Source organism: Balaenoptera physalus (genome assembly GCF_965194825.1).
Source record: "Balaenoptera physalus genome assembly, chromosome: 2".
NCBI classification, from domain to species: Eukaryota; Metazoa; Chordata; class Mammalia; order Artiodactyla; family Balaenopteridae; genus Balaenoptera; species Balaenoptera physalus.
Window position 1 is genome coordinate 78,452,015 of NC_138883.1, and position 24,949 is coordinate 78,476,963.

At 42.3% G+C, this 24,949-nt stretch overlaps 1 protein-coding gene across 7 annotated transcripts in view; it reads left to right on the forward strand.

Annotated features, from left to right (window-relative positions):
- Nucleotides 1-24,949, forward strand: part of FMN1 (formin 1) — a 467,455-nt gene that overhangs the window by 357,683 nt on the left and 84,823 nt on the right. The gene's annotated exons all lie outside the window — the stretch shown is intronic.

Genomic DNA, 24,949 nt, shown 5'->3' on the forward strand with positions numbered 1-24,949 from the left:
TGATGAGAAGCGGCCCCACGTAGAAGTAGGGGATGGAGCCAAGTGAGCCAGGCTCTTTCTGTGTTTAGATCATCTTGTCCACTTGTGAATTCTCTTTCCATATTTCATTGGCTCGTTTTAGAAAAACTTGAAGTAGACTAGGTTGTATCCCCCAGCAGCAGGGTTTCAGTAACTTCTGAAGTTTCATTTATGATACTGAGCCATAATCACACTATTTAATCTTCCTATCCTGGCTACATGTACCCTTTTTGGTTAAACCTGTTTGCTTTTTGTTTTTTAAGTGTTCTGAATGGAGCAGAAAGAGCATTGTGCTTGAAGTTAGGAGACCTAGGATTGAACACTAGCTTCACCACTTCTCTGTGTGATTTGGGGCAAGTTTTTAAATTTCTCTTAGCCTTTTTCTTTCTTGTCTGTAAAATGGGAATAATAATATCTACTGTATAGCATTATTATGAAGATTAAATGAGACAGCGTACATGTGAAACCACCATAGGAACTATAAAGCATTGATAAATATAGTGTGTTATTTTTACAGTGTGATTATTATCCCACCACCACCCTCTGTGAGAAACACCAATTGGTTGAAACTCTCCCTTGGGTTTTCAGTTCAGACAGGCAGTTGGAAGGATTCTTCTTTTGGTTTGATGGTTTTCTTCGGTAGTATGCGTGTGTTCCTTTCTTTTTATTTTTTGTGTATCTGTTGTAGGATTTTGATTTGGGGTTACTGTGGGGTTCATGTATGTTGACCTATAACTATATCTACTTGTTTTAAGCTGGGAGTCATTTAAGTTCAAACACATTCTGAAAGGTCTACTTTTACTTCTCTACCCCACATTTTGTGGTTTTGGTGTCATATTTTACATCTTCGTGTTTATCCCCTAATTGTTTGTTGTAGTTACAGTTGCTTTCACAATTTTTTTGTCTTTTAATCTTTGTGCTGGCTTATTTAAGTGGTTGATCCTCAGTCCTTACTATATATTTGCCTTTCCTAGTGGGATTTTCCCTTTCCTATAGATTCTTACTTCTTTTCCACTTAGAGAAGACGCTTCAACATTTCTTTTAGGGTAGGTTTAGTATTTTTTTAAAAATTTTTGTTGGTGTGTAGCTGATTTACAGTGTTGTGTTAGTTTCAGATGCACAGCAAAGTGAATCAGTTATACATATACATATATTCACTGTTTTTTTTAGATTCTTTTCCCATATAGGCTATTACAGACTATTGAGTAGAGTTCCCTGTGCTATATAATAGGTTCTTATTAGTTATCTATTTTATATATAGTAATGTGTATATGTCAATCCCAATCTCCCAATTTATCCCTGCCCCCCCCTTATTCCCTAGTAATGATAAGTTTGTTTTCTACATCTGTGACTCTACTTCTGTTTTGTAAATAAGTTCAGTTGTACCCTTTTTTTGGATTCCATGTATAAGTGATATCATATATTTGTTTTTCTGTGTCTGACTTACTTCACTCAGTGTGACAATCCCTAGGTCCATCCAAGTTGCTGCAAATGGCATTATTTTGTTCTTTTTTATGGCTGAGTAGTATTCCATTGTATATATGTACCACATCTTCTTTATCTGTTCCTCTGTTGATGGACATTTACGTTGCTTCCATGTCCTGGCTATTGTAAATAGTGCTGCAGTGAACACTGGGTAGGTTTAGTATTGATGAACTCCTTTAGTTTTTCCTTGATGAGAAGGTTTTATCTCTCCTTGTATTCTGAATGATAGTCTTGCTGGGTAGAATATCCTAGGTTGCAGGTTTTCCCTTTCAGCACTTTTAATATATCATGCCACTCAGAAATTAGCTGATAGGGCTTCCCTGGTGGCGCAGTGGTTGAGAATCTGCCTGCCAATGCAGGCGACACGGGTTCAAGCTCTGGTCTGGGAAGATCCCACATGCCGTGGAGCAACTAAGCCCGTGTGCTGCAACTACTGAGCCTGTGCTCTAGAGCCTGTGAGCCACAACTACTGAAGCCCATGAGCCTAGAGCCTGTGCTCCACAGCAAGAGAGTCCACAACAATGAGAAGCCCACGCACAGCAATGAAGACCCAACACAGCCAAAAATAAATAAAATAAATAAATTAAAAAAAAAAGAAATTAGCTGATAGCTTTACGGGGATTCCCTTGTGTATGACTTTTTGTTTTTCTCTTGCTGCCTTAAGAATTCTCTCTTTAACTTTTGCCATTTTAATTATGATATGTCTTGGTGTGGATCTATTTAGGTTCATCTTGTTTGGGACCCTCTGTGCTTCCTGTACCTGGGTGTCTGTTTCCTTCTTTGGTTTTGGGAAGTTTTCAACCATAATTTTATCCAATACTTTTTCGATCTCTTTCTCCCTCTGGCCACCTTCTGGAACCCCTGTAATGCGAATGTTGGTATGCTTAACATAATCCCAGAGATCTCTTAAACTGTTTTCATTTTCTTTTATTTGTTTTTCCTTCTGCTGTTCTGATCGGGCGATTTTCTTTATTCTATCTTCCAGATCCCTTGTGCGTTCTTCTGTATCACTTAGTCTGCTATTCATTCTTTCTAGTGTGTTTTTCAATTCACCTATTGAATTCTTCACTTCTGATCAGGCATTTTTATTTTTATTTTTATTTTTGTATTTTTTTTAACATCTTTATTGGAGTATAATTGCTTTACAATGGTACGTTAGTTTCTGCTTTATAACAAACTGAATCAGTTATACATATACTTATGTTCCCATATCTCTTCCCTCTTGCATCTCCCTCCCTCCCACCCTCCCTATCCCACCCCTCTAGGTGGTCACAAAGCACAGAGCTGATCTCCCTGTGCTATGCGGTTGCTTCCCACTAGCTATCTATTTTATGTTTGGTAGTGTATATATGTCCATGCCACTCTCTCACCCTGTCACATCTTATCCTTCCCCCTCCCCGTATCCTCAAGTCCATTCTCTAGTAGGTCTGTGTCTTTATTCCCATCTTTCCACTAGGTTCTTCATGACCTCTTTTTTTTTCCCCCTTAGATTCCATATATATGTGTTAGCATACTGTATTTGTTTTTCTCTTTCTGACTTACTTCACTCTGTGTGACAGACTCTAACTCCATCCACCTCAATACAAATAACTCCATTTCGTTTCTTTTTATGGCTGAGTAATATTCCATTGTGTATATATGTACCACATCTTCTTTATCCATTCATCCGATGATGGACATTTAGGTTGCTTTCATGTCCTGGCTATTGTAAATAGAGCTGCAATGAACATTTTGGTACATGACTCTTTTTGAATTATGGTTTTCTCAAGGTATATGCCCAGCAGTGGGATTGCTGGGTCGTATGGTAGTTCTATTTTTAGTTTTTTAAGGAACCTCCATACTGTTCTCCATAGTGGCTGTATCAATTTACATTCCCACCAACAGTGCAAGAGTGTTCCCTTTTCTCCACACCCTCTCCAGCATTTATTGTTTCTAGATTTTTTGATGATGGCCATTCTGACCAGTGTGAGATGATATCTCATTGTAGTTTTGATTTGCATCTCTCTAATGATTAATGATGTTGAGCATTCTTTCATGTGTTTTTTGGCAATCTGTATATCTTCTTTGGAGAAATGTCTATTTAGGTCTTCTGCCCATTTTTGGATTGGGTTGTTTGTTTTTTTGTTATTGAGCTGCATGAGCTGCTTGTAAATCTTGGAGATTAATCCTTTGTCAGTTGCTTCATTTGCAAATATTTTCTCCCATTCTGAGGGTTGTCTTTTCGTCTTGTTTATGGTTTCCTTTGCTGTGCAAAAGCTTTTAAGTTTCATTAGGTCCCATTTGTTTATTTGTGTTTTTATTTCCATGTCTCTAGGAGCTGGGTCAAAAAGGATCTTGCTGTGATTTATGTCATACAGTGTTCTGCCTATGTTTTCCTCTAAGAGTTTGATAGTGTCTGGCCTTACATTTAGGTCTTTAATCCATTTTGAGTTTATTTTTGTGTATGGTGTTAGGGAGTGTTCTAATTTCATACTTTTACATGTAGCTGTCCAGTTTTCCCAGCACCACTAATTGAAGAGGCTGTCTTTTCTCCACTGTATATGCTTGCCTCCTTTATCAAAGATAAGGTGACCATATGTGCGTGGGTTTATCTCTGGGCTTTCTATCCTGTTCCATTGATCTATGTTTCTGTTTTTGTGGTAGTACCATACTGTCTTGATTACTGTAGCTTTGTAGTATAGTCTGAAGTCAGGGAGCCTGATTCCTCCAGCTCCATTTTTCGTTCTCAAGATTGCTTTGGCTATTCGGGGTCTTTTGTGTTTCCGTACAAATTGTGAAATTTTTTGTTCTAGTTCTGTGAAAAATGCCAGTGGTAGTTTGATAGGGATTGCATTGAATCTGTAGATTGCTTTGGGTAGTAGAGTCATTTTCACAATGTTGATTCTTCCAATCCAAGAACATGGTATATCTCTCCATCTATTTGTATCATTTTTAATTTCTTTCATCAGTGTCCTATAATTTTCTGCATACAGGTCTTTTGTCTCCTTTGGTAGGTTTATTCCTAGATATTTTATTCTTTTTGTTGCAATGGTAAACGGGAGTGTTTTCTTAATTTCACTTTCAGATTTTTCATCATTAGTGTATAGGGATGCAAGAGGTTTCTGTGCATTAATTTTGTATCCTGCTACTTTACCAAATTCATTGATTAGCTCTAGTAGTTTTCTGGTAGCATCTTTAGGATTCTGTATGTATAGTATCATGTCATCTGCAAACAGTGACAGCTTTACTTCTTCTTTTCCGATTTGGATCCCTTTTATTTCTTCTTCTTCTCTGATTGCTGTGGCTAAAACTTCCAAAGCTATGTTGAATAATAGTGGTGAGAGTGGGCAACCTTGTCTTGTTCCTGATCTTAGTGGAAATGGTTTCAGTTTTTCACCATTGAGGACGATGTTGGCTGTGGCTTTGTCATATATAGCCTTTATTATGTTGAGGAAAGTTCCCTCTGTGCCTACTTTCTGCAGGGCTTTTATAATAAATGGGTGTTGAATTTTGTCGAAAGCTTTCTCTGCATCTATTGAGATGATCATATGGTTTTTCTCCTTCAATTTGTTAATATGGTGTATCACGTTGATTGATTTGCGTATATTGAAGAATCCTTGCATTCCTGGAATAAACCCCACTTGATCATGGTGTATGATCCTTTTAATGTGCTGTTGGATTCTGTTTGCTAGTATTTTGTTGAGGATTTTTGCATCTGTGTTCATCAGTGATATTGGCCCTGATCAGGCCTTTTTATATTTCCTAGTTAAAATTTTCACATTGTACATCTGTTCTTTCCCTAATTCAGCCAGCAGTTTTATTACCAATGCTTTGAATTCTTTTTCTGGTAAATTGTTTATTTCTGTTTCATTATTTTTTTTCAGGTTTTCTTTTTCATGCTCTTACAATTGCGAGCAGTTCCTCTGCCTTTTCATTTTACTTAACTTTCTCTGCCTCTATGAATTTAGGTGAAACAGTTACATGTGGCAGTCTTGAAGATGTGTTCTTATGTGGGAGCATCCCTTTACCGACCGCATGTGCATGGACACAAGTCACATCTTTCCTCAGGGTGTGCTGGTAGCTATCACCTTGGTAGGGAATGGGGCTGGAGATGGAGGGGCTAGAGCTGGAGCAGGGTATGAGGCAGGACTTCTCCTCTGTTCAGTGGCCATCACTTCCCTATCAGGGACAGGGTCTGATCCCAAGTAGCTGGAGCAGAAGCCTCGAGGTTCAGGCCCAAGCTGTCTCTGTTCCTTTTAAGTGTGTGTTTTCCCCTCTCCCAGCACCGAGTCCCTTGCCCCAGAGAGGAGCAGTGCTGAAGCAAGTGGAGCCCGTGCGGGCTCTCAGCTCATGTCAGCCGCAGACAGAGGTCCAAGCTGTCTCTGATGCTGTGCCTGTGTAGGCCCCCTGAATTGTTTCCACTCAGACTCCACTCAGACGCAGCCTCGGGTGCCAGTCGCCTTTGTCCCTCACAGCCAATCACTGCCCCTAGTCTCTGCCACCCTGTTGTGGAGCCACACTGCAGGCAGGCTGGGGCCCACAGTGGACTCTCAGTGTGTATTGTCAGAGGGTGAGCTGTGGTGGAGCGTCTGCCCTCAGAGATCTGAGCTGCTTCTGACGCACTGCTTGAGTTAGCACCAACAATAGCCGCCACCACCCCACCCAGGCTCTGCCCCAGAACCAGGTCACCTCTACGCCCCACAGTCAAGTCTTGCCCGTTGTGGCTGCCCCAGATTCAGCGCCAAGCTGCTGTTATCCCAGCCGTCCTCCAGTGAGCCAGACGGACTCATCTCCCTTGGTAGGATCCTAGGACTGGGGCATCCAGTCTGTGGCTTGACCCACTCACTTCCCAGGGTGGGTGTCCACCTGTGAAATCTCCTTTTTTCCTCTGTGTCCCCTTCCAAGGGTACAGGTTCCAACCCAATCACTTTTCTTCCCTTCCTACCCAGCTACATGTGTATCCTTCTTTCAGCCTTGGCTGTGCAGGAGCCCTTCTCCCAGTTTCCAGTTAGTTTTCAATGAGAATTGTTTCACATGTAGGTGTATTTTTGATGTGTTCGTGGCGGGAGATGAATTCCATGTCCTTTTACTCCACCATCTTGACCGGTCTTCAGAATGCTTCTTGACTTCAACAGTTAAATCATAGTGCTTCATTTAATCTTTGCAGCAATCCTTTGATACGGATTTTATTGATATTACCCCTAACTTTCCAGATAAGGAAACTGAGTCTGAGAATTTCATAACTTACTTAAGGTCAGTGTAATCTTAATCCCCATGTTGGTACTCTGCCATCCTAATAACTTGGAAAATCACTTCTTTTTTCTGTATCCCGAGACCTTGGTGGCTAACTAGAAATAAGCATTTTCTCTTACCATATAAATGAGAAAAACGTGAGCATAGGAAACTTGTCCACCATAGCTTAACAGCAGCAACTCCAATTCCTGGAGTCCTAATAGAGACCCCATTCCACCTCCCCAGCAGTAACAACAGAAGTTTCATTCGTACTCTGGAAAGAATTGCGGTGACAAGTAGTTCAGTATTTTATGGAATCAGTACTGAGCTCTGCATTCTTGCATAATAGTTCTTTTCATGATAAATTACTTTGTGCAATTGTCAGCTCAGCCAGCACTTCCTCTTTGGATTCTTGACAACTATCATTGAGGTTTTCATCAGTGATTGATTGCAATTGCTATCATATGACTTCTCTTTGAATTACTCAGTTACTATCTTCATGTTGGAAGAACCTAACACCTGTACTGCCTTCTGGGAGTTAACTGTGCAGAATACATATTATATAATATGTGGTTTTGCAGATAATCACAACTCTGGAAAGGTCTCTTCATTCTTTCAAATAATACAGGTCTGTTTCTTCAGCTGAGTTCATTTTGCTTTAGAAGAATTGTGGCAGCAGTAGTAGGAACCCAGGACTGAATGAGATAATGCATGTGGAGAACTTAGCACAGAGCCTGGCACTATTTATGTCGGCTACCGCTATATTCTCAGGCATTTTATCACAATTTTATCAAATGGTTCGGAGGGTGGAGCTCAGGAAATCAATCACAGAAGTGGTACTTCCCAATGGTGAGAATAGCTGCAGTTCCAAATTCAAATGGCAGATAATAAATAATTACAGCAAAAGGTCTTATGTATCAGAAGGAAAATCATGTTCATCTTGTCCTCTTCTCTAAAAGTAAGTCAAAAGCATTGACTATGAGCTGGATTTCCCTAGGACCTGAAGTGCTTTTTTTTGTTATAAATTGTAGATCATTATGTATGTAATCAGAGGAAGAATCAGGTAAGTAGAGGTAGCAGAAGTTAAAAGGTACCAGATATGCATGAGCTTTTCTACAGGATTGTATTCTTTTACTATTAAAATATTTCATTTTAAAGTATAATTGTAATGTCTAGAGTTATACCTTAATGATAAAAAGTATTTACATAGTTCCATTAAAGATGACATGCCTTACGGATCTAACTTCCTGGCTACCCAAATCAACAATATTACCACCTAGTGGCCACTGAGTTGAACTGCAAACACATGAACCTTGGGACTCACAAAGAGTCTGAGTGCCTTGTTTCAGTGGCTAAAGTGGTTGAAAATGACACTGAGCACCACTAGAGCAAACGACTTTAACTATCCTTGATCACTGTTAATTACCAGAACATTCAAACTCTGCTCTCTAGCAGGTGGGAGAAAGTTGAGACTTTGAAAGTTTGCAAGCTGAAGCTAGAAAATGTGATCATTTAATTCCTTGATCCTTTTATTAATCTTTTGAATTGAGAAGAGCTGTATCTACTTTTCTCCACCAGTTTTTATATTCAAGTTTTGATTGATTTCTACTAGTTTTCTTCTGAAAATAAAAAATGCGTATCTGAGTAGATCATAACTGTTTTCAACAGAGATAAACAATGGTTTTTCCACTATAGGAAATATGCAGTGTCAGTTTATGTCCTTTAATAAAATTATCAAAAGCTAAGTGCTTAGCTTCTTGAAGTGCTGGTCCATGATAGCACATCCTCACTCCATCTCACCAGGACCTTTTTTATTTACCACTTCCCCTCTCTCCTTATCATCTACCGACTTGTTGACATTCAAACTATTCATTGAAATGAACAAACCATCTGCCTACTGAGCTCATCGCCCCATCCCAGTTCCTTGCTGAAATAAATGAAATGTGGGATGAGTAATTGTAATGTAATAATTCTAAAGGAGTGTAATATATTCAAGTAGGTTGAATGCAGGAATCCACTAAAAATATTATTTGAAATTGCTCTTCTTTCCTTAATATTGTCCCTTTGGTTTCATGATTCTAGGATTAAGCCTAATTGCTAACATAATATATGTGCATGATCATCTGCTTTCTTAAACTTAAGCTTCCTCTGGCATTGGTTTCCAGTTTGTAGTCATGGCTGTGGCATTAACGGTAATTGGTCTGAGCTTCGTGTGGTGAAATAGGTTCCAACATGTTGACAGCAATTAATGGAGCTAGTTAGCCCTGGGTAAGATTCAAGGGATGGGTTTTGCGTCTCTTTCAAATTGTTTTCTTGTTGTTTCTGTGGTAGTCTCCCAGGAGACTGTAGTGAAAAGGGGGCTGGCTTTAGAATTACACAAACCTGAGTTCAGATCCCTTCCCTGCCTGTCCTTGGGAAACTTATTTCATCCAAACGAGGCTGAGTTCTCTCATCTCAAAGATAGAGGTAATAACACCAATACCATAAGGTCACTGTAATGATCAAATCAGTTAACATATGTCAGCCACCTAGTACAATATCTAACACAGTAATATGCATAAATATTTGCTCTCTGCCTTCCCGTAATCGTCCCCTTATGTTCCCTTGTGTTTTGCTGTGACTTACATTTCTTAAGCAGAGTCAAATTCAGTTCCATCTAAGATTCTTTGTTGATAATGGGCTCCCTTTTTTTGTTGTTTTTTTGTTTTTCCCTACTATTGCAGATATAGTAGCTGTTCAAATTGTTCATTCAATGATAAGGTCTTACTATGTTCTAGGCACTGTGCTACTTGCTGTTGATTCAATGATGAGCAAGAAGAGCACAGCCTTTGCTTCTGGAATTTATATCTGCAAGTAGAGATTATAGCCTGTTGGCATTAGGAATCCACGTGGTATATTCTGTTATCTGTTACTGTATAACCAACCACCTCAAAACTTAGTAGCCTCAAAGGCCAGTTTATTATTACTGCCTGTCATAGTTCTGTGGGTTGACTAGACTCAACTGGGTGGTTCTTTTTTTTTTTTTTTTTTTTTTTAAATTCTATTTTTTTATGGCTGTGTTGGGTCTTCGTTTCTGTGCAAGGGCTTTCTCTAGTTGCGGTGAGCGGAGGCCACTCTTCATCGTGGTGCGCGGGCCTCTCACTATCGCGGCCTCTCTTGTTGCGGAGCACAGGCTCCAGACGCGCAGGCTCAGCAATTGTGGCTCACGGGCCTAGTTGCTCCGCGGCATGTGGGATCTTCCCAGACCAGGGCTCGAACCCGTGTCCCCTGCATTGGCAGGCAGATTCTCAACCACTGCGCCACCAGGGAAGCCCAACTGGGTGGTTCTTGCTCTGAGTTTCCCATGAGGTTGGAGTCAGAAGGTGGCTAGATTTGGAATCACCTGATGACTTCTTCACACACATGTCTGGATCCTGGGCTGGGATGGATAACACAGGTGGAGGATAGTTGGACATCTCCTAGTCCATGCAATCTCTCCACATGGCCTGGGCCTCCACGCAGCATGGTAGTCTTGGGGTGGTTAGATTTCCTACATAGTGGCTGGCTCTTTCCAGAGCAAATGTTCCCCCTCAAAAAAACCCAGAAGCTACTAATCCTCTTAAAGGTTAGGGATAAGACATCATGTCACTTTTGGTCAAAGAAGTCCCAAGCCAGGCCATTTTCAAGAGAGTGAAGCGATAGACCCCACCTCTCAATGGAGAGCAGTGCTTATGTATGGGGAAGGAAAGAATTGATGGTGGCCATTCTCTGGAGGCAAGTGACCACAGAGTGTAATTTACTGTTCCTCAGTTTCATGTCCCTTGATATCTAGACTCATAAGCAAAAACCAGTACCTACTAGTTAACTTAGTCCACCAAGATTTGCAAAGCTGACCATTAGTGCTTGCCCTAGGAACAGGGATCAATATTGCCTTTAGGAGTCAGACAGATGGCAAAATAGAAATGTGTTTGCTCTGGCCCTTTTAATTCTTCAGGAAAAGATGATCTTCCCAGAGAATGAGATTTCATCACTCTCCTCAACCTCCCTCTGAGGAAACGTCCTTATTTCTCTGTGTCACTATGAGGGAAGAAATAAACAGCCTCAAAAATAGTAGCCTCACAAACCCACCTTACCAAGTGATTCACATGTTCATGCACCTATTTTAGCACATAAGAACCATCACTATCAGGGTATATTTCCTGGGACTCAATATCAATTCCCATTTGCTGCAGTTTCTACTCCGCTTCTTTTGAGATATTCTCCTTGGAATTGGAGCCCTAAACACATCAGTCCCCTGAGAACTCAACACTTCGTGCTCTTGATGCAGTAAAGACTTTCCTCCCGCCTTTTCCCAGGGACAAATGGCCTATAACCTACTCTCCTAGGCCCTTTCCTACAACCTTATAATCTTCTTTTTTTAAATATCGTTCAGTGCACTAAAATAAAAACCACGAAAGTTAACTTCCCCAGCACAGACATGAGAGAGGAAAAAAGTTGAAGCTGCCGCATTCTTATTGTCAGTATAAATGCTGCTTGATTCAAGGTCTGGATTTAACTATTTTATACCTTTTAAAGAATAAATTATCAGAAAATTGACAAAATTGGGAAGTTGGGTGTTTCCTTTCCTGTACTCTTGCCTTCAGTAAAATTGTCCACTCTAAAAGCCCAGTGATAGGTTCTGTATGCCTTTCTCTAGTGGGTTATGTTTTGCTCTCTGGTCCCTCAGTGGCCAGGTTAGCACTGCTCCCTCTGACAGAAGATCAAGCGGTCCTCCACTACCAGAAAAGCATCTGCTGGAATATTTTAATCTAATATGAATCCATAGAGTTGAGCTTTTTCCCTAAGAGGGTTAAGAATCTTTTAAAGACAGACCTATGAAGACTTTCCTTAGCTACAGCAGGTAATTGTGCTCACGTGAGATCAGGATTTGTCCTTTGTGCTCATATGAGTTCTTTCTGCGCTTGTCAGGGCTGTCGTCGTTAACCATCTTAACTATGAACCACTGAATAACGGAGAAAGTACATGTGACCAATTGCAGTCTGCATAGATATGCTTAAAAATGCTTTCTGATTGAGATGGGATGGAATATATAGGTTTAAGAGCCACTTCTAAATCACATTGAAAGTATTTTTTTCAATTGCTATTTTACCTACCAGTTTTCTGTTCCTGAAAATATAGATGAGAAACCAAAATCTGAAATTTATGTTCAAGTTTATGAGTTTTGACTACGTGTTCCAGGTGGATTGATTTGCAACACCACCTGTCTTAATTTAAAATAATGACATTGTTCCCCTGGATCGATATGACCTCTTCTCCAGGGACACGCTATGTATACTGTGAGATTAGAATACCATATATGTGTGTGTGTGTGTGTGTATGTATTTCTCATAAATATTAAGTGGACAACATCCAAGAGGCATCTAAGGAGGACCAAGCTAAAAAAGTAGCCTAGATTGTTTCCCACAAACTGTGATAATCCAAACTCAACCAAGATCAATGAGCTGTCGGGAAACAGGAAACAAACATTCCAAGCAGAAATATCTCAAGTAATAGCCAAAGGGATAAAGAAAACCACTGGCTGGATAAACTGTGATAAATGTTGGTGGTTTGTTTTTAAATTTTGTTCCTATGTGTAAGTGCCTCTTTGAGCAACAGTTTCTGTGTAATACAAGCCCTTTGTACTGTGTGACACTCCTGTCTATGTGTATCTTCCAAAGACTGGGGAGGGTGGAGTGAGGAGTCATCTTTTCTTCTTTAAACAACTGTTTCTCACACTGTTTAGAACTTAACCAGTTGTGTGCATTCTCTTTCCAGTACTCCAGTTGTACAAATTACTGTCCACTTATTGCTCTGTATGCATGGGACACGCAAACCCACTGGCGCAACTGCCCCTCGTGTTTGTACATCCCACCTCCTAGTCATCCCAAGGATTGCTCTGCCCCCCACGTCTGCCTCTCCCCGCAAGCAGCCATCTTTGCCTTGGTGCTGAATGAAATAACCAAGCCTCTGGAATTCCTATAACTTGCTGCATGTCAAATCCCACATGATCTAAAATGCCTTTCACATGGCTACTATAACGTTTGAGGCAAAATGGTTTTAGTCATTTGCACGTAATTATCTGCAGAAATTGGAGGCTGCCACCATGCTGTTAACTCCTTAGTAGAATTTTTAAGGTGATGGTACCAAATGTTCCCACCCTTCTACTGGTGATCTGGGAAGAAGAGAGCCACTGCCAGCTAGAGTTTCAAATAGTCTCACTGTTCCTCTTGAGCATATGCTAATCCTAAAAATGACCTAGTCCTCAGCCCTCTCAAGAAGAGATATATCTCCTCTTCTAGCTGTTCTCTACCCCCTTCCCCACGGCCACAGCCGCTCCAGTGTAGCGTCTGAGCCACAGGGACTCTCACCAAGGGCTGGGACGCGGCAGTGACAAGCAGAAGGCCGAGGAGATGGGTGTGTGGTGCGCTAGGCTGGGACCCTAAGTTTTGCCCACAGACCTCAGGTTGTCACTCACCCCCACCGCCCATCTACTTTGGATGCCAGGGCTCTGGTCCTCCTCCCTCAGGGGACTGGCCCCTTCTCAGGTTAGTTCAACACTAGTCTGTCAAGTTTCTAAGATGTGTTGCTCTGAATGCTCAGAGGGAAAAATCTGAAATTTGGTTGACTTACCAACGTAGGTCTCCCCCCATCCAAACCTACAGTCCTCCGTGTACCTGTGGAAAGTTCCCTATAATTAGGGGCAACATTTTTCATCGCTGCTTCCCACTTCATGGCCATATCGCTGCATGTTAGAATGAAACCTAGGGCTGGGCAGTAAGGAGATAGATTATTTTTTAAGCTCATTCTCATTTTGAGGAGAAATAGGTTCTCGAGAGAATCCTCTCAGTCCTGTTTCTGGGACCCTGATAGGCACTAGGCGTTATCGATTTCCACAGTCAGCCGAGGGCACAACTAGAGGTCTGGGTCTCTTGTCTCAAGAGGCCAACCTTCTGATGGAGGCAAAGAGAAAAATGCATAAACCACGCTAGGAGTTGCACATCACCATTCACCACCATGGTGTTTCCCAGCTTATGGCTCTTCACGTGTGATGTGTCCTGCTGTGGAGTCCAGGGGTTCTTTTGGTCCTGGACCTCAAGTAGCTCACAGTCTAGTTCAGGATCTAGGAGGACACTGAAATGGTGAGCACTTGTCCAGTGTGGCCAGTGCTAAGTCCAAGAGGGCCAAGAAGTTCACTGGAACAGACTTATCTTAGCTGCAGAAGCCTTGAAACTTTGCTTGCAGTTGACTCTCTCCAGTTGATTCTTGCATCTGAATATCTCCAAATCTCCTGACCCTGGGGAGTGGTGGTGTGGGGGAATAGGATGTAGAAAGAGGAGTTTGGGATTAACATAAACACACTGCTATATATAAAATAGATAACCAACGAGGACTTAACTGTGTAGCACAGGGAACTCTACTCAATATTTTGTAGTAACCTATAAGGGAAAAGAATCTGAAAAAGAATATCTCTATATACATACATACACACACACACACATATATATACATATTACATATATGTGTGTGTGTGTGTGTATATATATATATATATATATATATATACACACATACATTGGATTGGCCAAATTGTTCGGGTTTTTCCGTTACATCTTACAGAATATATATATATATATATAAAACGGAATATATATATCTCTCTCTCTTACGGAATATATATATATATATATATATAACATCTTACAGAATATATATATATGTGTGTGTGTATGTGTGTGTGTGTGTATATATATAAAACTGAATCACTTTGCTGTACACCTGAAACTAAAACAACATTGCAAATCAACTCTACTTCAATTAAAAAAACATAAGAAAAGAAGAAAGCCGTGGTTCTGACGCTACTCAAGGAAAGCCCGCCGCTCGAACCGGGCTCACTGGCCCCTGGCTTTGATCTGGAGTCACGTTCCCATGAGGGTTCTGCCTGCTCCTCCTCTGTCACATATGACAGGCTCCCCCTAGTTTGGTCCCATTTCAAGGGAAATGAGCTGTTCGTCCAGTCACCATCTCCAGGCTGTGTAAACAAGCAGATGGGCAATTAGTGGCTCTGTCAGGCTTTGACCCGCCGCACCGCTGGCACCAATAGAGAACCATCCCTCATCTCTTGGAGGACAGTCATGCGAGCATGAGATAATGGGGACTGCCCGGCTTTCGAGATTTCTTCATGCTGTTTAGATTTCAGTCTTCGTGTCAAAATCCTATTGTTCAAGCACTTTTGGCAACAGCAACTGCTGCCATTCAGCTCATTTGGGGGGGAAAAAAAAAGAGAATTTAGATTCTGTTGCCTTGATTTTTTTTCTTCTCATTAAACCATTTTTTAATGAGCAGGAAATAGGACCAAGACATAGAGATCTGTAGGTAATATCTTTCCTTAATTAGCCAAATGCTGACAGAGAGGTCACCCAGTTGAGAGCGTTTACTCCTTGCCCCTTGAAGCCGCCGTGTGTGTGTGTGTGTGTGTGTGTGTGTGTGTGAGATGCACGCAGACTTGGGGGGCGGGGGGCAGTGCAGGAATGGGCTGGAGCCTCCTGGGCTGCTTGGCCGCCCGTGGCCTTGTCAAACATGCAGTCAGGTCACTTGCAACCCCAGGGCTGCTGTCGTTTGTGTTTACTTGAGCATTTCACTTTGGCCAGTGTGTTTCTTCTTGGGCTTAAAATGCCCAGAGGCTTTGTGAACGGCCTCCCCCGCCCCCCCACCCCACAGTTTACCATTTGTCTCTTCTTGAGGTGTACAGAAATCAGACACCAGTCCCTCGGTACCCAGGCCGTCCTCAGCATAAGCCGATGGCGTTGTATTTCCTTTGTTCTTTCCCCAGACATTGGCATCACCTCCTCAGGTTTTTTTTTTTTTTCTTTCTCTCCTTCTGCTTTTAATTTTCTTTCCCCTCTTACCTCAGTTTTCTCTGCCTTCTTTCATAGCTTTCTGTTTTCTCTCTGCATCCCCCTCCCCCCTTATGTTTTTGGTTTCTGGTAACACGCTCTCCAGATTCTTTCTTATTCAAGAATCCCTGTCTTGGCCAAAGGTCATTCGACCATTCTGGTCTTTTTTTTTTCTTTTTTCTCACCACCTTGCCTCTTTCATTCATTCCTTTCCCAACCCTCCACAGTACCTCCTAGAACCTTTAAAGTTCTTGAGACTAGGGGTGTCTCTGGGTCGTGCCAGGTAGATGGGGCAGGAGCGCTAGGTGATGCTTTCAAGCATGACAGCTGTGGAAGTGGCCATCTTTTCCCCGTTTTGCCCTGGGCATCTGCTCATGGACTAGGAAGTTCTCTGTGACCTATCATAACTATTTTTTTTCCAGTTGTTCAGCACTGATAAACCACCTATTGTGTGTGAGGCCCTGAGAAAAAAATGATGAATCAGGTATGAATTCCAGCCTCAAGGACCCTGTAGCTTTGACAGAAAATCTCACTCGACCGTTCAGCAGCATTGGGTAGAATTGAGCAACCCACCCTTTAGAAAACTCCTTATTTTTTTAGCTGATGGCCAGCATTCTCTTTTGTCCTCTTCCTACTTCACGAATGCTCCTGAGTCTTCTCTGCTGGTTCCTCATCTTCCTGATCTCTAAACTTCAGAGGGCTTCAGGACGTGGTCCACGGACATCTTCTCTCTCTAGCTCTGCTCACTGGTACCAGCTGATCTCATCAAGCCTTTAAATAACTGTTACCTTTATTCCGACCGCTCCCAAATTTATATCTCTAGCCCACACCCCTCCTCTGGACACCAGATTTGCATGGTTAACTGCTTGTTGACGTCTTCACTTGGCTGCCAGATAAGTGTCTCAAAGTTAAGTGTCCAAAACCAAACTTTGATTTCCCACTCCACCCCATCGCCCTCACACATCTGCTTTCCCCTAATAAATGGAAACGTCATTCTTCAAGATGCTCGAGCCAGAAATCTTGGACACTTAGACTCTTTGATCTCTCACTGAACAACCAATCCATCAGCGAATCCTGTCCCCTCTTCCTTCAGAATATATCCAGAATCTGACAACTCCTCTCTACTTCTTCTGCTACCGCACTGGTTCAAGCCATCATCCTTTCTTCTCTCTTGGACTGACGTAACAGTCCTTCCAGCCTTGCCACTCACATCCGTTTAAAATTAATGGAAGATTGTCACTCAGGGTCCTTATTAGATCCTATGTCATCTGACTCCAGCCACCTCAGTGTCCTCATTTTTTACCATTCCTTGCCTTGATCTTTCAGCTCTTCCTGCTGATCTTGAGCCTGGCCACTCCCTTGGGCTGTAGGAAGTATACTGGTTCTTCCTCCCGTCAGAATGCACTTTCTCCAAATATTCACATGGCTTGCCTCCCTCACTTCTTCTTTTTTTTTTTTAAATCAATTTATTTTATTTTTGGCGGCTTTGGGTCTTTGTTGCTGCACGCAGGCTTTTCTCTGGTTGGGGCGAGCGGGGGCTACTCTTCGTTGTGGTGCACGGGCTTCTCATTGCGGTGGCTTCTCTTGTTGGGAGCACGGGCTCTAGGCGCGTGGGTTCAGTAGTTGTGGCGCACGGGCTCAGTAGTTGTGGCCTGCGGGCTCTAGAGCGCAGGCTCAGTAGTTGTGGCGCACGGGCTTAGTTGCTGACCAGGCCTCGAACCCGTGTCCCCTGCATTGGCAGGCAGATTCTTAACCACTGCACCACCAGGGAAGCCCTGCCTTCCTCACTTCTTTCTGGTCCTTGCTCAAATTTTAAAGAGAACATCCTGATAAAATAACAGCTCTTCAGATTCTGCGCTTCTCTATTCTCATTTCTCTGCTTTATGTAGCTTCCTAGAATTTATTTCCATTTGAAATAGCATGTGTTTCATTGTTTTCTGTTTGCTCCCATAAAATGTATGTTTCTTGAGGTCAGGGATTCTGTCCTGCTCACTACTTAACAGTGCCTGTAGGCACCGTATGAATATTTTTGAATGAATGAATGAACAAAAGAGGTGCTTTCAAGGATATGCATAAAAGGTGCTGTGTAACTCAGAGGTGAGAGAAATCAGGAAAGAAGGTGGATTATGAGCTAAGAATTGATGTGTGGAATGTGAAGAATATTCCAAGGGAATTGAATTGACTCCAAGGAGCATATACAAATTGCAGTAAATAGATTCATTGTAGCTGGTGCATTCTATACCCAGTGCCCCAGTTGCCCAGGAGAGATCAGGAGGCGAGGGAATTCTAGCCGTGCACCTGACCACTCTGCCCTAGGTGCACTTGTCTTGCTTAGATCAGATTTCTGATGAGCCAGTGCTAGACCTCGAGGAAGGTAACAAGGTGAGAGGCTGCTGGTGGAACTGGGAAGTGTCCTTGGTACAGTCACCTGCAGAATCACTTTGGGGAAAGTGTGAGGAAGATACAGAGGAAGTAGATGAAGAGAGGCAGTGAAGCTCGCATCACGTGGTAGAGATGGTTTGTAGTCATATAGTCTAAAAACTGAACACTCAAAAATGATGCGCTACAGCTGGATTGACCAGGAGTCTTCCATCTACCAAAGTTCTGCCCGTCAGCACCACCTCTGAGTTCCATTCCACACTGGGCTTTCCTTCCATTGATTCGCTTAGGCACTTGGCTTCTCTGGGCCGCTGTTTCTCTATAAAGTGAAAGTATTGGGATCCCAAAGGTCCCATCTAGCTTCAACATTCTGTATATCTACGAGTAGCAGGAAACAAAGTTGGGAATTTTTGAAAAGTAGGAGGAGATGGAAAAAATGTGTGTAGATTGTGAAGAATCTAGAATGCTAAGCCGAAAGGTCTGTATTTTATTCCCTGTGTGCTAGGGGGCCGTTGAAGATTTGAGCAGGAAAGTGATGTGATAAGAGCTATAAAATAAAAAGATGATACCGGCCACACGTACAGTGACCTGGGGGCAGGAGGGACAGTGCCTACAAGTGATGATTTAAGAAGCCGTGCAGTCATTTAAGGGAAAAGTGACAAGGATCTGAATTAGGATGCATTTTATGGGAAAAGCTATGAGAAGTTGAGTATGGATGACATTACAGAGGCCAAGTCTCCAGGATTTTGGTGCTGATTGAATGTAAGCTGCATGAAGGCAGGGCAGAGACCACCTCCGTTGTATTCACTGCTGTATTGCCAGCACTTGGCATGCAGTGGGTACACACTAAATATGTGTCCACGAATGAATATGAGTCATGAGATGTGGGAGGTTAAGATGACAGTGAGACTCAGAGCTTTAGTGACAGAAAGAACAGAGTACCATTAAAAGAAAAAGTGAGCACTGGAAGATGAACATGACCGTAAGATCTTGACTTCACTCTGGAACATACTGGGAATGTACCTGAATAACGTGTCTAACAGGTGATGGATACTTGAGTCTAGCGCTCTTCGTTGGGAAACAGCCACAAAGCAATGAGTGGTGCAGCTATAATGAGATTGAAAATGGAGAATGAGAGGAGAGGAAGAAGAAAGCAGTGGAGGGAGCTGAGGGAGGGCAGGCAACATACCATAAGAGATGGGGGGGGGGTGGAAAAAAGAAAGGATAAGACCTAAAGTAGTACATGGCACTCAAGCTAAGGAAGAGAATTCCAAGGAGCTGATATCAGCAGTGTGAACTATTGTAAAGAGGCTGAAGAGGATGAGTATTGAATGTCAACCAAAGCTAAACTACACATAAAGAGATTGGAGACTGGGGACCGGAAGTGGCCCTGGGGTGACAGACTTGCCACTGCAGGACTGAAAGCAGCTTGAGGAGGAGTCTGACCTCTGTGCTTAAATCACATCATTCCTTACTAGTTCCACAGCCATTCTCGTGTATCCTGGTCAACTACATGTTTATCTCAGACCCAAACTTGCCCAGAAGACTCTCTCTCCACTCGAAGAGAGAAATAAATCTCAACACGTACTTTTTACAACGTTAAAGCATTTGTCTACTACTGTTGCGTTATTTTCCAGCCCCGGGGCAGGGGGGTTGTGGAGAGAGCAAACCAAGTTGCCGTTTGATTTAGTTTTGTGAGTGCACTCTTCTGTGAGGGGCTTAGGAGAGGATTAGAAAGGCACGACGTGTTCTGGAGTGTCGCCCTGCAGCCTGGGCATTAGCTGCGCCCTGCCATTGTTCATCCTGTTCCCAGAAGGCCCTATCATAGCAGGACCTACACAGTTCTTCTTTTCCTCATGTTGCTTCACTGAAGCTCTTTTTTGTGTTCTTTTTGATGATAGCCATTCTGACAGGTGTGAGGTGCTATCTCATTGTGGTTTTGATTTGCATTTCTCTGATGATTAGTGATATTGAACACCTTCTCGGGTGCCTGTTGGCCATCTGCATTTCCTCTTTGGAAAAATGTCTGTTCAGTTCTTCATCAGTATTTCTGAGGTGGATAAAAGCTTGAGACTCTCTTATTAAGTATACAGTAAAGAGACCAAGGGAGACATGTGCTCGGATAATGGGTGTGTCATCTTCTTCACCAAACGAGGGGGATAGTTTTATTTTCATTAAGTGCAAAGTTTGTGAGGTATATATACAGTTTAGGTAAAACAGTATGTGAAGGACTTGGTTCTGGGGAAAGAGCATCTGGTCATTTTTAATATTGAATCCAAAGGTAAAGGGGAAAGAGTTGCTGAAGTAAAGCTAAGTTAGAGTATGAATTACTGTTGCTATAAATTACAATAAATAGAACCAGTGAAATGGGAGAAGACGTGAACATTACTATACTCCTCAAAAACAAACAAACAAAAAAAGGCAGTGAACAGGACAGCTTGTGAAAAGCTTTGTTTTTTCTTTCCATCATTTTGAAAGTTTCACTTTCTTCCTTCCCCCTTTGCACCAGACAGACTTTTACCACTGGGAATCCTCCTTGTCTGTGTCCCAAGGTTATCTGAACACCAAGGTCACACTTAAGAAGGAAAGGTTATCAATTCAAGGGGCTTGAAATAGGAGTCCCATGGAATTACCCATAACATCTGTTTGAAAACAAAACCCTTGCAAATCATCACATCATGGAAATCACAGCCCATGATGAGAAAACTGCCAAGTTTATTGAGGTTGCAATTTAGACCACGCAAACAAAATGTGTCTGCGTCTCCAAGTGACTTTGGTTTGGAAATTGGAAGAATAGGGCATTCGATCAGCCTTCCTCACAAGCTCTTCCGTACTTTCCCCACTTCCAGTGGCAGAAACCTGGTTGGTGGTCTGAGCCAGGAAGGAAAGTGATATTTCAGTTTGGAAGAGAGAAATAATTCTAAGTTTACTGTTTTAGAGTCATGATTTAGAAAAAATAAACTAAAAGAAGGGATGCCTTTTATTTAAAGTCAGTCAGTTTTCATTTTATCTGAATGATTTGCTTTCCCTTGTGCTTGAGTGTCTGTGATTACGTGGTCAGGACCTGACACACATCCCAGGCAGGCTGGGTGACATCCGTGCGTCCTGCCCTCTCCTCATGGCCTTTCCAGCAGCCATGGGATTGTAGGAAGAAAGGGACTGGATTCCCTGATGCTACTCTGCTTCCAAATCAATCCTACATAATTCAAATTCTCAGGCCTGAACAAAGGTAATGCCTTTCCCCTGAGGATGCCCAAAAGCCACAATGCCAACTGCATGGCAATTTTATTTATGGCAAAACTTTGAGTATTTTTGGTATCACAGTGTTAGCATTTTGAAGGGTTTAAATGAGTAAAAGCCTCAGACTTTTCTATCCAGTGACTATGAAACACCTGTCCTAAAATTAACCAAGGTGATCAGTGATGACCAGGGGCTCCCCCTTTGAATGGTGATTCCGTTTACAGGATCAGTAGAAATCAGAAAAAGATGAAAGAGTGTTTTTTCAGAGAAAGGTGCTACCTGGATTACCTTATCTGCTCATGCTGCTGCCTTTTCTTATTTACTTATTTATTTACTTACTTACTTACTTACGGCTGCGTTGGGTCTTCATTGCTGCATGTGGGCTTTCCCTAGTAGCGGCGAGCGGGGGCTACTCTTCATTGCGGTGCACAGGCTTCTCATTGCGGTGGCTTCTCTTGTTGCAGAGCATGGGCTCTAGGTGCACGGGCTTCAGTAGTTGTGGCACGTGGGCTCAGTAGTTGTGGCTGGTGGGCTCTAGAGCGCAGGCTCAGTAGTTGTGGCGCAGGGGCTTCATTTCTCCGTGGCATGTGGGATCTTCCCGGACCAGGGCTTGAACCCTTGTCCCCTGCATTAGCAGGCGGATTCTTAACCACTGCGCCACCAGGGAAGTCCTGCTGCCTTTTCTTGAAAGAAAAAAAAAAAAAAAGAAAAGAAAAAATGGCTGAAAATAATAATGGTGGGAGTGGGAGAGGGCCACGAGGGAAGTGAATTTCAGCCACCTTTGGGGGAGAGGGCGAACCAGCTGAGTAGAGCCCAAGTAATGGCAGTTGGGTTTCTTTGTTTGGGGTAACTAATAATAGTCTTGATTTGGGCCTTTGGCGTCAGTGTATGTTTGTTTGTTGGTGTGTTTGTTTTGTAGTTTTCTTCTCCTTGAGGCAGTCTGAAAAAAGGGGCAAGGGAGCAGAGTTAACATAGAATGTGAAACATATCTGTATATGATTAAGGTCTTACTTCTTCAGTTTGCTACTACCAAACCCCAAGGGAGACCAAAAGCCACGTGGGAGGAGGGGACTGATTCAGATGAGTTAGGCAGCTTCATCAGCATGTTGATCAAGGGTCAGAGAGTCCTGAGCTGAACTCGAGATCATGGTTGAAATGGTATAAATATAATTGTTCTAGTTTTCCTGAAGGAAAAACAGTAGGAACTTAAGAAGAGGAGTTTACCATCCAATATAATTGTTCTGGTTTTCCTGAAGGAAAAACAGTAGGAACTTAAGAAGAGGAGTTTACCATCCAAGGGTTTAATTTGGTTTTCATCAGAGTATGGCAAAACAGGCATGTTGGGGTCTGGGCTCAACTAACAGAGATAGAACTGGGTTGGAAATAAATCTCAGGAGGTTCTGAGAACCAGAAAAACATGGGAGAGGTCAGAGTGGAGATTATAGAGGTCTTTCACTCTCAAAATGCGGCTACCACATGAGAAGTATCTGCTTTTTAGTATAAGATCTAGGCTTATGAAGGAACTCAAGAAAATGAGAATGGAGTAAGAAAGTTCATATTTAATTCAATGAAGATGCCCATGTTCCTTTCCTTACTGATTTCAGAGATGGAACTTGAGTTAGACCTATAATATGTTTAAAATCTAAGATTATTCACTAAAAGTTTTTTTTTTTTTTAAAGCAGTTGGTTTATCATATTACACGGAGAAGTATGAAAATACCATTTTCCACTAACTTCCATAAAGAAGGTCCGCAGACCTTCAGAAAAGAGATGCTCAGATAATTCATCAGGTTTCAGAGAAATAGTCAAACTTGTTAATCCCTTTAACTCAGTTATAATTATGAAGCAAAGTCCGTTACACTTTTGGGTCATTGATGTGGGTGGCAAACCCGTTCCCTGGGCTGTGGCATCATCTCTTCTATGGGCTAATTTCGGGGCGTATTGGATGACCTGGATCAGAAGGTTCACTCCCTCTGCCCTTGGCTTTTGAGGCTGTTTTGGTGCAGTTGGCTTTCTGTGGGTCTTCTCCCTCATCAATATGGGATGCGTCCCACTTCTCCAGATGAGCCCCTCACGAAACAGCCATTGTTTCAAAAGCCATTCGCGTAACCCAAGCCCTGTCCTCGCATCGGTTACACTAGCCGAAGACTAAAACGTTTTTTTCCTCACTGTGTCTTTCCTACTTATACCCTAAGAGAAAAATTAGAGAGTAGGATTGTTCTAGAAGGGGTAGCAGCCCTTAGAGGGACGACAAAGATAATGTTCTAGAAGAAAAACAGAGTCGAGGCAAAACAGTATGTCCCTTGCTTTTTCTCCCATTGACTAATCTAAGAGTAATAAGTTGCTTTACCTCCTGCTTTTCAAACACACACACACACACACACACACACACACACACACACACACACACACACACACACACACACACACACACACACACACACACACACACACACACACACACACACACACACCATACCATATTCAGGTAACTGTGAGTCAAAGCTGAGAGATGGAGAAATAGAATCTTCAGCAAATGACTTACATACCTACCATCAAGCCTTGAATTATCAGGCAGTTTCAAACACAGCGTGAGTCATCATCTCAAAAAGCTCTCCCCTTTGCTTTGAAAATACTCACATTATCATCTCAACAGCCACCACACTGAAAGCCCTCTCCACACTGAAGCACAGTGAAGAAAATTTAGGGAAGCCATAGAGGAACAACGGTTGCTTTACAAATTGCCGTACATCAGAAGAAAAGCTGAGGCAGGCATATAGTATTTTATTTTACACACCGCAAACAAACAACCCCCAGACTTGCAATCCAGAGTTAACAAAAGCATTGAATCCATCGGGCTTTGAGAAGAGGCAATGTTTTTTCATATTTCTCCTCCGCTACCATTATTTACATAACAAATCACTGCGAAATGCAATCATGTCAGATGTTGGAAATAAACTCTTTGGGGTATAGCTATTTTTAAACAACCCATAGTTATAGGGATGTTTTAAAAACATGCAAAAGCTGAGTTTGTGTTTTAAATGGTAAGTGGTCTCATGAACTCAGTATTGTTAGGCTAACCTATGGAACAGAAAAAACTTTTTCAGCAGAGCCCGAAATCCCTCAGGAGTGATGTTGTTTTAAAGAGTTGCAAAGATTCAAGTTAGCCATAAATCGAAGCCCGGTATTTCCAGGCAGGTACGTGGAAATCTCTGGTGCTGGTTTTATCCACTTTGGAGAGCATTGAACTTCTCTTGCAAATATATTCAAAACATTTCCCCACCAGAAGATTTTATTTACTGACACCAGGAACAAGCATCCCTTCCCTACCCCCCTTCTTCACCCTCCCACCCCAGGGAATCAGAAGTCAGTAAAAAGAATGCTGCATTCTTGGGGATTATTTGCATGAGTGGATTATTTGCGGCACTCTCTGAGAGGTTATATTCATGCTCTCTATTCCACTTGTCCAAGCTTCCCACAAAAGATGTTTCCTCCAGTCTAGCGGGTCCCATGCTTGTCCCCGTGACCCCTGCAACATCCCTCACCCACACCAACACACCCCCACCAGCCACTCTTCCTCTCCAGCCTCATCTAGGCACTTGCTCACGGAGAAATAGAAGCTTCAGCTTGAGCCTGGTGTCCTAGCTGTTTCCCTTTTCCTAGCCCACGTCAACACACACCTCCCAGAACTGCCCTAAGGTCCC